The sequence below is a fragment of the Pongo abelii genome, chromosome 15 (genome assembly GCF_028885655.2).
Source record: "Pongo abelii isolate AG06213 chromosome 15, NHGRI_mPonAbe1-v2.0_pri, whole genome shotgun sequence".
NCBI classification, from domain to species: Eukaryota; Metazoa; Chordata; class Mammalia; order Primates; family Hominidae; genus Pongo; species Pongo abelii.
In genome coordinates this window covers 39,703,126-39,716,142 of record NC_072000.2, presented here as the reverse complement: position 1 = coordinate 39,716,142, position 13,017 = coordinate 39,703,126, and the positions used below count along the sequence as shown (strand labels likewise).

Sequence of the window (13,017 nt, the reverse complement as noted above, 5' to 3'; positions counted from 1 at the left end):
AGAGTTTATCAGGGAGGCAAAACCACTTAAAGTAATGGGCTGAGAGAGACAGTATACAAATTAGACCTTGTACAAGTGTTGGGGGAGCTGGGGAAGTAAAGATCTGAGAGGGAGAGTTTGACGTTTCTGAAGAGTTGCTAGTCAATATGAGAAGCCCCTAAGGTACTTCAGGCCACAAAGCGGGTCAACAAAGGGGAAGCTGAGGGGAATCTATGGGAAGCTGTTTCCTCTGTGGGTCTCTAGCAAGGTGCCAGTCAGGAGGAGAAGTTGAACATGGGGCAAAGAAGAGTGAGGGCTTGCCGGCAACCACCAGCCTCTCTGAGTCTGTCTCCCATCCAATCTCCATGCCTTTAAGAGAGTAACAGGTACTGTTCACTTCCACCTTCCAAATGTCCCACTAATTCCTCTTTTGGCCAATTCTCACTTAGAATCCTACAGGAAAGGGGTTCTGGGAAATGTAGTTCTAAGTTTACCCAGTTAACCTGGTACTGGTACAAACGACCATGATAGTATTTCTTTGTACGGCTTTACTGTAATTAAATCAGTCACCTATTGATGAGCACTTGGGTTGTTATTGAGCTTTTGCTATCACAAATGGTGTTGCAATGAATATCCCTGTAAATTCCCTCCCTCCACACATGCAGGAAGGCATCTGTAGAATACAATCCAGGTGAGGATTGGTCCAACTTGATCCAAATGTCCATACCGAGTCCCCCAAAATTGGACCCAGCCTTGTGGGTGCTCACTGTAAGTCAGAGAGCAGGTACTGTGGTTTACTCTGTAGGTATTATGTAGGCACTATGACTTACATAGTATATACTATGACTACTAGGTAATTTGGGCTCCCCCAAAATTACACCATTCAAGTGAAGGAAAACGGTTCCCAAAAGCAAAATAAACAGTTTTTATAGATTGGGGTTTTTCAGCCTCGGTGCTATTGACATTTAGAGCTGAATAATTCTTTGTTATCACAACAAAAATAGCTTCTGAAAGGCAAACTCATATGTACACCACCACTCACCAATTGAGAACCACTGGAAAAACAACAGATTTTAAAATTTAGAAGTAGAGCTAAGTCATTTTGCATAATAAAGGAAGAAAGGACTGGGGTTTGGTGGTGATAACCTAGGTAAAAAGGGGACTGAGCATGGTGGCTCACCTCCTGTAATCCCAGCACTTTGGGAGGCCAAGAAGGGCGGATCACTTGAGGCCAAGAGTTCGAGGCTGGCCTGGCCAACATGGCAAAACCCCTCTACTAAAAATACAAAAATAAGCAGAGAGTAGTGGCGGACACTTGTAATTCCAGCTACTTGGGAGGCTGAGGCAGTAGAATCACTTGAACCTGGGAGGCGGAGGTTGCAGTGAGCTGAGATCGCACCACTAGACTCCAGCCTAGGCAACAGAGGGAGACTCTGTCTCAGAAAAAGTGGAGGGGTAGGAGTTAAGAATATTAAACAAGGAAAAAAGTAATTGAGAGGAGTCAGAGAGAAAGCAGCTCACAAGATAGGAAAGTAATATTGGGAGTTGGAATGTGTCCAAAGAGGAACTATTTTTAAATTTTTGACATTTTAATTTTCCCTCAGGGTCTAAGAACAATCATTTCAAACATTGTGTTAATTTTTTTCCTAATTTTAATTATCTTCCTTATCCTCAGATATTCAGGAAAAGTTCTCTACATATAACCATTTTATCTATGTTAGTGGTACATTGAGGAGGAGTCCAGAGACAAGATAGCAAATGTATGGACAAGATGCTGTGAGGGAATAGGATTCAGAAGAATGTCCCAGAGCACAACACAGCCGGGAATTCACAGAAATACTGGGGAAAAGGCACAGTGGACTTCCCACTTTCCGTGGATGGGGTCTCGACCCATTTTAAGAGGCTATTAAAGGAAAAATTGACTGCGGGAGGCAGGTCAACTTGGAAACATGGGATTTTTTTTTTTTAATTTTAGGTATGGAGATATGGAAGGATGCATAGAGGCCTGGTATATAGCTAAGAGCAGGGACTCTGGAGTCAGAGGGTCTGTGTTGGAATCCCAACTTTGCCACTTATAACCATGTACTTTTGTGCAAGTTATTAAAGCCTCTGAGACTCCATTTCCTTCTCTGTAAATAGGGAAATAATAATACTTCATAGGGTTGTCAAGAGGAGTAAATGAAGCACAATTGTAAAGTGGATGGACAGGAGCTTAGTGTATACAAATTGCTGTACAAGAGCTTGTTAAATAATATAAATAAATATGCATCAAAATGTTAACAGTGTTTTTTTGACGAATATGATTACGGGAGTTTTGAATTGTTTAAATTTAATATTCACCTCTGAAGTGTTTAAATTTCCTACAAAGAGAATGTGTTACTTATAAAATCAGGAAAAAATAATAAAAAGATTTCCATTTAGGGAAAAATGCAAAGTATCCATAAGAATCTTCATGATAAGCATCAGAAGCAAATTCTTTTCTACAACAAATGATAACAATGCACTGATTATGAAGTTTTCTGTTAAAATATAACCCCTATGTTTTAAAGAAGTTCAAATCTGGACATGTGTCCAGCTCAAGATTCAACTTATCTATCATCAGAAGACAAGTAAGACTAATGAACACATTTGTTCAGGCTTTGGTTCAATGATAAGAGTCTATTACCTTCATAGGATTCATTAGTGTCTGCCTGTAAGAGAGAATATGCTTGAATCATACAAATCTTGCATTTCTTAAGCAGGGACCAGGTTCATTCATTATGGGTGAATAATTAAAACTGCTGTAGCTGTGTCTTTAAGAAGAGTATCATACATCTATTATAGATCTATAATAGAATTACCAATAAACAGGACTCTGCCCTCTTATTTACACTTGGAAACAATAGCAATGTGCATACTGCATGCAAAATGCTCACATTTGAGGAACTTTAAAAATCACAATGCAACTCAGCTACATCTCTTATATTTTTATACAGGTTAAACTTGGTTTAACATCAAATCTATAAATATGTGTTACCCTTTCATGCTGTGTAAGAACCGTATTCAGAGATTCCCAGGATTTAAAGGCATGCATGCTATTGTTCTTGCCTCCTGGGTGGCTTGCAGTCTACTTGTGAGGACCACACATGTTCCTTGGCTGGTGGGGGCAGACAGGAGGCAGGAGTAGGAAGGGGACTTGTATTAGGAGACGCTCAAATCTTCTGCACCTACTGCAAATACCATCTGTCAGCCTATCCTTTCCCTCTTCTGTAACTCAGGCTAATCGATTACAAAAGCAGTAATAGACCCACCACATAGACAAGTGTGGGGCCCAAGAAACACTGGCAGTTTTGTTTTCTAAGGAGTAGACAGTGCAAGACCCCTGCAGCTTATATGATAGGACTATAGAACACCTAGCACAGAATTTGCTACCCGCTGTAAGCAGTAAAGGGACAAGGAGAATTAAAGCAAGGATAGGGTGCTACTCCAAACTATCTTATGGACCAACACATTGGGAGTCCTTGCCCAGCCACTGGCCTCCATCTTGTAGCAAATGTATTCCTCCCTCATGTTGGAATTAATTTCCCCCTTCCCAACTCCAACCATGTGGTTACAGGAAAATGTGGCATGTTCTTATATGATCCTGCCCTCCTAGTCACAGCTGGCATCCAAGGCTGAGCAGCCACCTGACCTGGCCAACCAGAGTTCTCCCCTAGCCTTTTAAAAAAATGCATCCGGGAGAATCAGTCTGTCTCTCTGATAGAAGTTGTAAAAGAACTCCCATGCAAGGTGTCAACAGCCCCATTAACTGCCAAGTGGAGAAAGCTGGTCTGCAGTGGGAGAAAATACAGCCAGCACCAAGAGAAGTAAAAACCAAAAAGAGAGACAAAGTCCTGACAAGCTGGTTCCTGGTTTGAGCGTTCCTGAGGCCCCACTGCATTCCTTCCTGCCCAGCTGGTGACTTGGTCATCCTACTCTTCTTTCAGTCATGTCGGCTACCCCAAGATCCTTCCATTAAACATCCCTTTTGCCTAAACGAGTTAAATATGGACTTCTGACACTTATCTAAAGTCTAGGGACTCAAATTAGTTTTTCTCAACCAAAATAAACTATGGAATAATCCTTAAATATGGCTTGGGTACAGACAGCATATTTCTTTACAAAACAAATTCAGTGGTATGTTGATATTCTATTAGATTGATTGTTGTAATGGATTTCTCTAATTTGCAGAGATTTCATACCAAATTTGTGTGACAGATTTTTATTACTGAGTTATTAGATTACCTTGAAGGACAAACCCTTGTATCTGTATTTTCTCTTCTTTCTTTTCAATGATATTGTCTTATATTAGGTGGCAAGCAAAAAACCTCAGGAACAACTTGGTCTACTTCATTTTCCAAGTGTAAATTGTCCTGTGTGTACATTACTCTTGGTCATATTTCATGAGGTTATAGTGTTTTAGAACTGGAAGGAATCTCATTATCTGTATAAACCTTTTGTTAGAAGCTAACTGGAGTCTGGTAAAAATCTTGAAGAATCAAATAAGTATATATTCAATCAATACAACCTCTTTAGAACACTTCTAAATTACTACTGTTGGTCCAAAAAACAATAATACTATTTTCAATATTAATACTTACATTCAGTTTAGGAACCTTAATATCCCTTCTTTCTCAGTCCTTTAAGACAGAGACCAATCTGCCTTACTATAAAAGGAACAATAACAATATTAAAACAAATTGGTAGCATAAATAAAAACCATACAACCTCATTATTTTTGTGGAGTAAGTGATTACAGTGCTGCTGGTTACCTGCAGAGGCAAAATGCTACCAGCGGCAATTTTGGTGAATTAACTGGGGTTTATTGGCATACTGTCAAGAATTTAGAATGACTCATGGAATGAGTGTTAATGGAGTGAAACCTTCATTCCATCTATTTGGCAAATGGCAAGGCAATCTAATTGTTTTTCCCTAAAGCAACGCAACAATCAGATATTTAGACAGCACATTACTTCCTTTCCTACTGGAAGAAAAAGGAGTCATGAGACAAGAGAATAGATCTAAAAAGCACTGAGATTTTTCTTTGAGTTTTATTAGATTTGCTGAACCTGCACTACATGTTTGAAATGCAGGACTGAACAAAAACGACTGCATTTCTAAGGTAAGCACAGTATCAAAGGGAGAAACTTGACGTGAATAAACAAATGTTACTGAGTACCCACTGTGGACTCAGCTCTGTGCTAGATACTTCTCAATCGTATTACCTAATAAGAAAACAACTATGAAAAAAAAAGTATGAGACCATAATTAAAACTAGTTTGTAGAGTGCTCATATCACAGAGGTACGTAAGTCATACAACCCCTTACCGCTCAAAGGGTGGTCTGCTGACCATACCACTTGCCAGCGCCTTCGAGTCTGTTAGCAATGCAGAATCTCAAGCCCTACCCCGACCCATGAAATCAGAGCTACATTTTAACAATCTCTCCATTCGCACATTAAAATTTAAGAAGCACTGATTTAACCAACTGTTTTGGCTTATAATTGAGAAAAATAAGGCTCAGGGTGGTTAAGTGATGTGTCTGACCAAACAGCTAGTTAGGAACCCAGCTGGGACTCCCAGGTCTCTCAGCCCGCAGGCCAATGAAACTCAGGATACTGCAGGATTTCAGACAAGAGGGATTTAAGTGTGTGTCATTCCCTCAAATGATCATTGATTGTTCCCATCTTCTCTGTGCAAAGCACATACGTACAGAGAGCCTGAGTGAGCCCAATCATCCTGCCTCCTCCCAACACCTCCTCCCACTAATACTCCTGCACAGTCCTCCCTGGAGGTACTTCCCCTTTAAAGGCCCTGTTAAAGAACCAGCTGGCCCATGAAGCCTTCCCTAATGACTCCAGTCCTCTTCAGTTTCTGCCTTTTTAATTCAGATTTGCTCCTACATTCTGCATAGGGCATTCTAAAAAGTTACTTATTACGCCCTGACACATTTTCTAATACTATGTATCAGACATATTGGCATATGGTTATATAACAATAATATAGATGCAATCTTTTTCTCTATTGTGCTTTTCAATAATTATATCTATGTCTCCTTTCCAAAATAGATTACTTGTATTTTATCATATTAGACCATCACTTAACACAATAACAGAAACAATACGAAACTCTTGGTGGTGGAAGGGATCCTCTCTAAAACATCCCTAGGACATAGACATTCAGTTTTTTACTTGCATGCTTCCTGTGTTAGGAGGCTCACTACTTTTTAAAAAACAGTACCCTTTTAATTCTGAACTTTAGTTATTAGAAAATTCTAAGCCAAAATCTACTTCCCACTAATTTCTACCAGTGTCCTCAGTTCTGCCCTTAGAGGTAGTTTTGAACTGGCTGAATCCATCTTGCACAGGAAAGCACTGCAAGTATTTGAACTAATTTAACAAAAATAATTTGGAGACACAGAAGGTCTAGCAGTTAGGAGCAATGAAGACCTAAGCCTGTATTCTGCATTTCCTGTCTGTATGCTTCTTAATGAATTCATGGTATCCATAAATTTGTGTTGAACACCTACTATATGCTGGGCTGTATGGAGCACATGCCTTGCAGAGAGATTATAGGACAGAGGAAAGATGACAAGATCACACATACCCCTGAAGCTGCAGAATGGAAACAATTTCACAATGGAAGCTTGAGATCATTTCATCTGACCTTCCATTTCATCCAGGTCTTCCTAAGCTGCCAAAGTATAAGCCTCTTTAGTCATCCCGCCCCTCCGACACAAGCACTCCAATTTGGTTCTATGTTCTTCCTTAGCAAATCATCTTCCCACAGCTGCTCTTCTAGAATTCCAACTCCCAAGTTAATAAACTCTGCTGAACTCTCAGCGTTTTCCCAGAACACTAACTCCAACTGCATGGCAGGATTTCCACTGAGGATGCTGCCTTCCCCTCTACTAAAGTGAAGGCTGCTTATTTTCCCAATGATGACTCACAACAGAGCCAGAGAAGAAAGAGCTGCCGTTCTTTAAGCCTCCCAATGGCTTTTTAGATTCCTCACTTATTCATTCATTCATTCAAACTAGGATCCCTCACCCAGTATACAAACACCTCTTCTAAGGCTAATGCATTCTAGTTACAGGAATAACTAGAGAATCTTGTAACAGTCCCTCTCAGCTCTAAAGGCAATTTGCCCTCTCTGGACAACTGTAACACTGAATCAGGAACAGCTGAGCTGACAGATTTTTAGATTGTATTTCTGAATTCCATATTTCTTCCAAGGGGAGAAAAGTGAGATCTTTTCTGCTATTTCATCATCACATGACAATTTGGAGAGGAAAATTCTACCTTCATAAATGCTAGAGAATGAAAGATAAACAATGGAATGTGTAATGCTAAAGGCTTATAAAGTTTAAGCCTACCATGATTTAAAACGAGGTATCTGAGAGGAAAGGGGTGGTTAGTGCAGCCTCCAGTGTGGGGGATTTAAGGTGCCATGAGAGATGACAGAGGCCATGGTTGTGGTGGGCGCTTTGGTTCCAGAAGAGGCCCAGGAGGAGGGTTCAGGCTCTTTGTACCACATATCCCATTTGATTTCTATCTGTGTGAAATGGCCTTCCCAGGGGTCAAGCCAGCACCTGATGAAATGTCCTTCAGTGAGGCCTTGCTGAAGAGAGATCAGTACCTGGCTTCCCACTCTGCTGAACAGGACTCTGTCCTTTCTCTGGTGACAAAAATAAACAACGTGACTGATAATTTGATTGTGGCTCTAATTTGAAGTGCAAATTCAAGAAGTCTGACAGGTGTGATCGTACAAAAAGAGAAAGATGTCTACAGGCCACAGTGCAGCAGCCCTGGTGGTAATACTAAAGACTCTGCCAACACTGGAAGCTGTTACTGCCCTGGGGAACAAAGCCGTGGAAAGCCTCACAGCACAAGATCCTTCTGAAGTTTTGACCGTGCTGACCAACAAAACTGGCTTGAAATCAGTTCTTCTGATGCTCCAGTGAAGATTCTCATTACAACAGTGTCACTCAATCTTGGAAAACTGGACCCCAAAGTCTATCTGGATAGCAAGGTATTGCAGAATGCCTTGGCATCTGACCTGCCTGCTGGATTGAGAGAAGTGTCTCTCAGTCCATAAAGCTCTCATCAGACTACTCAAGGACTTGAAGATTTGTTTTCCTGGCTTTGAGCCACTGACATTCTGGATCCTTGACCTACTGGGTCATTCTGCTGTGATGAACAATCTCACCAGACAGCCTTTGGCCCTAAATGTTGCATATGAGCATTGCTTGCAGATTCTGGCTGCAGGACAGTTCCCGCCAGGGTCACTGGGTATCACTGACCCCCGTGAGAGTACACACAGTCATGGCCATGCAACTGCAGGACATGGTCTGCCACACAGCTCCGACTCTGATCTGAATCCTCTGGTGGCTCTAGGAAGATCCTTGGCCAGGAGGATGATGCCAGCCATCTTGCTTCTGAAATATCTACCTGGGATGGAGTGACAGTAACACCTTCAGAAAAGGCTTAAGAGAAGCTGCCAGAGAAAACAGGAAGGAGAGGAAGAAAAGAAGACAGAAGAACCACCTCAAGGAGAGAAAGAGGAAAGCATGGAAACTCAGGAGTGGCCTTCCCTTCACTCCCTTTCCTACCCAAGGGGGAAGACTGGAGCCTAAGCTAGCTGCCAGTGGGCTTTACATGGTGGCAGGCATTTCCGTGGGACAGGAAGACAACAGGAAGGAAAATAAACTCTGTAGAAGGAAATGTCAGTCCAGTGGGTTTTGATATTGGCTTAGCAGCCAGAGTCTCCCATTTATGACCTATGCCATCCGTCTATAATGAAGCGGGATACCAAAATTTCTTCCTCATACTCTAGAATCCCCAACTCCTGAAAACCCTGCTCTCAACTAATAACTTTGCTGTTGAAATGTTGTGAGCTGTTACTGTCTGGAAAACTTTTTCTAAGAAAAACAATGAAAATGCTTCCTAATAGGGCATAAATAAATAAATATAAAAGGAGATACCTGAGAGCAAACACTGCTTTGAAGATCTACAAATTTCTGCTTTTTCCTTAGAGATGTAACTCCCAATGAAGCTGTTGTTTATAGGTTTTCCTTTCATTAATTTGGATGATATGAGCCTGAAGACTAAGGGACTCGGTAGAGAAAGAGAGCAATGACTATGGATGACTTTTTGTGGACTTTGCAAATTAACAAAGCCATCTGGCAACAGAGAACACCACTGGCTGACACTCAGGCCATGTCAACTCCTATCTTTAACCAAGCTTTCACAACTTAAGAGGTCTTCCAGCCTAACCTCACTGCCCGACCTGGACTTCAAAAAGTGTAGCTATGTAATTTGTTTATTGCATTCTATTTCATATTCTATTTTTATCCCCAAATAGACCTGCCTGAGAACAGAAACTGTTCTTCCTACTTCTTTTGTCTACACAAAGGCATAAAATTAATATATGTTGAGACCTTTTGTACTTTCCTCATCAGAATATACAGTGTTTTAAAAACAGACTGCAAATTTTATCAGTGGAGTGTTACATATCAAGGAGGCCCTCTTTTCTCTCACCTAAGATAGGGCTACATTAAAACAAGCACTTGATAAATGCCTTTTAATGACAGTATACTAAAAAAATCATTATAACATTTAATAGCTGCTTGTCACATGTACAAATATATACAGTAGTTTTAAAACAGTAGGTACAAAATAGAAAGGTTCCCATATCTTACCAAGTTGATAGCTAGCTTTTAAATAACTGCAGCACACTGGTAGACATTATGTAAATGAATCTGTACTTCCAAATAGGCATGTTTTATACCTCTGAATATGTGAATAAAGGAATTGTTCTAAGGTATTCACTACACACACATGTGCACACACGCGCACACACACACACACACACACATTTTCATCATTGGCAACTTTTTCCTGGATTCCTCAGGCTTGAGTCAAGTGTGTTCACCCGCTCTGCCTTTCACCAGTGCCATCTCTTCATACACCGGTAACTGTCTGGCACAGGGTGAAATCATGATTTAGCAAAAGGGCAAGTAGGAGGCAAAATGGAGTGCTATCTTCCCTAATTGCTATTTAAAGGAAACAATAAAAAAGATGAAACAAATTAAATTAGCAAAGAAGCAAGAGCATCCCAATGAACTGGCCAAGATAATCAACTTGGAAAATTAGCTATTAAACCTTCATGCATACTCATTTTCATAATTTTTTGTGTGTGCTTCTGAAATGCAACCCCCCATTGAAATGGCTGGGATGAAGTTGCTTCATTTCTCTGAGATAAGTCATTTGCAATTGGTCTTAATGAAATTAGAGGTGAGGTTTTTTAAATGCCCTGGTTCATCATTTCCCATTTCAGTACTGGAGTGTTCTGATTAGAGTTGGGGAAGTATGTAAAGGAGGTGAGAAGCTGGCTCAGACTAGTCACCTTTCTGAATTCTTCCACTTTATTTTATTATCTTTTCCAAAGGTATGTGCAGAGTATGGATTTTGGTTTTTATTATCATTACCTTTATGTATCATCATCATCACCATATCATCATCCTCATCATCATTTAAAAGACCTGATTTTTACTTATTTGCAGACTATCTTTCTTAAATGTTTAAGGGTAAGAATTTCTATGTATATTTTTTATCTTTTAATCTCATCATCTTGTGCTCTCAATGTTAGTCCTTCTTATGTATAGGTCTTCAACCTTGTAAAAGGCTAATCTTTATTACTCACAGCAGTCATTGAAAAGACCACAAGCATTAATAAAATCTATAAAGAATAAATACTCACACTTACTTTTACCCAGTAATTCTAATTTTTCAGTCTGTGAGCTGTTACTAAAGTACAAAATAAGTAGCCAAATGCATTTATTTAAGATTCTTCTTTGGAACTTCCTTTCTACTCATTGGTTTGCTAAATTGCTACCTGGGGCAAAACAGGAATTAGAGCACATATTTAAACAGGACAAATTTTAATAGGAAGAGAAGCAATGAATTTGGATTATTCATCATCAAAAATTGTGAGAGCCAATGTCCTGAAGATTAGCTATTCACATATGAATGTTTCAATTCAAGATTAAGAACATATCTTTATACAGTGGATTATTAGTGTGGTCTACTCCTCTTTTCCTTGATTTTGCTTTTTTTAAAATAAATATTTTAATCTACTGCTGAAGAAAATAACTTCTATAAACCCTTTTCTCCACATGTGAACAGTGAGTGGCATTTCTGAACTTAGGCAAGATTTAATAATCCCAGAACTCTCAGACCAGAATTTCAGAGGCCCCTAGATGTGTAATGAGGCAGCTTAACAATATGATTTCACAGGCCTTGGGTGACAGAAGGAAGTCCAAATGTATGCTTGGTACCTAAAAGGCCAATGTTCAAGCTGACTAGTGTTCTGCATGTTCAGTCTTATTTATTCTTTATTTCTGAGAAAGAAATAAAAGACCAAAAAAAAAGAGAAACTCTAAATCAGGGGTGTCCAATCTTTTGGCTTCCCTGGGCCACATTGGAAGAAGAAGAATTGTCTTAGGCCATACATAAAATACACTAGCACCGACAATAGATGAGCTAAAAAATAAAAATAAAAATCACAAAAAAATTCATGAGGTTATAAGAAAATTTACTAATTTGTGTTGGGCCATATTCAAAGCCATGTTGGGCTGCATGTGGCCCGTGGGCCGCAAGTTGGATGCGGCTGCTCTAAATCAAAGTAAGTAGATGGTACTTCAGGCCAAGTATTTGATATTCATGTTAACTTTAGCTAACTTTAGCTAAATGGAAAATGACTGATGGCATACAATTAGATTAAAATACATTTTCACTAAAAAGACAAAGAGGTCTTACCTTTTGAGGTGGCAATAAATAGCCCTTGGTAGATATACATCCTCATAATTGTGCATTAATATTAACTTTGTATATTTTAAATTTATCAGAATAGGACGATGTGTGTCCCTGGTTTACAATTGTGTTAAAACATTTAAAATGAAAAACACATGTATTAAACTGTCACACCACCTGATGCATTTTTTCCTTTGTTAGGAATCAACACGTTAGATTTTCAAGTCGTTTTCTTGCCTGTTAAATTTCATTCCTGAAATATTTTTGAGTGCCTACTATTTCCCAGGTTACTGTATTTAGTCTGGGAATTCAGTATAAGGGATGAATTAGACATAGGCCCTGCCCCTACTAAAAAGACCACAGATACGGAGTTTGATGACAGACAAGGAAATGTTACTATGCAACTTGGAAAATGAAATGTTTATGTTGTAAAAGATAAAGTAGACTATTTGGGTTTTATTGTTTTTCTGGGTTTTTTTGTTTGTTTGTTTTTGAGACGGAGTCTAACTCCATCGCCCAGGCTGGAATGCTGGGGCACGATCTCAATTCACTACAACCTCCACCTCCTGGGTTCAAGCAATTCTCCTGCATCAGCCTCCCAAGTAGCTGAGACTACAGGCACATACCACCACACCTGGCTAATTTTTATATTTTTAGTAGAGATGGAGTTTTGCCATGTTGGCCAGGCTTGTCTTGAACTCTTTACCTCAAACGATTCACCTGCCTCAGCCTCCCAAAGTGCTGGGATTACAGCCATGAGCCACTATGCCCAACCGATAAAGTAGAATATTTGCACTTAGAAACAATCCATTTTGTTCTTCTGGGTTTTATTTGTCTATTTATTTAGAGACAGGGTCTTACATTGTTGCCCAGGCTGGAGTGCTATGGCCAATCATAGCTCACGGCAGCCTGGAGCTCCTGGGATCCAGGGACCCTTCCACCTCAGCCTTCCAAAGCACTGAGGTTACAGGCATGAACCACTTCCCCGGCCAAATTCTTTGTTCTTTTTTTTTTTTTTTTTTTTTGAGAAGGGATCTCACTAAGGCACCCAGACTCGAGTATAGCGGCATAATCATGGCTCACTGCAGCCTCAACTTCCCAGGCTCAATCAATCCTCCCACCTTAGCCTCCCTAGTAGCTGGGACTATGGGCACACACCACCATGCCTGGTTAATATTTATATTTTTTGTGGAGACAGGTTTTGCTTA

The 13,017-nt window shown here is 39.9% G+C and overlaps 1 pseudogene; it reads left to right on the top strand.

Moving 5' to 3' along the window:
* The first annotated feature begins 7,426 nt into the window (after positions 1-7,426).
* LOC100432313 (interleukin enhancer-binding factor 2-like) lies at positions 7,427-8,631 on the top strand (annotated as a pseudogene).
* Positions 8,632-13,017: the final 4,386 nt, after the last annotated feature.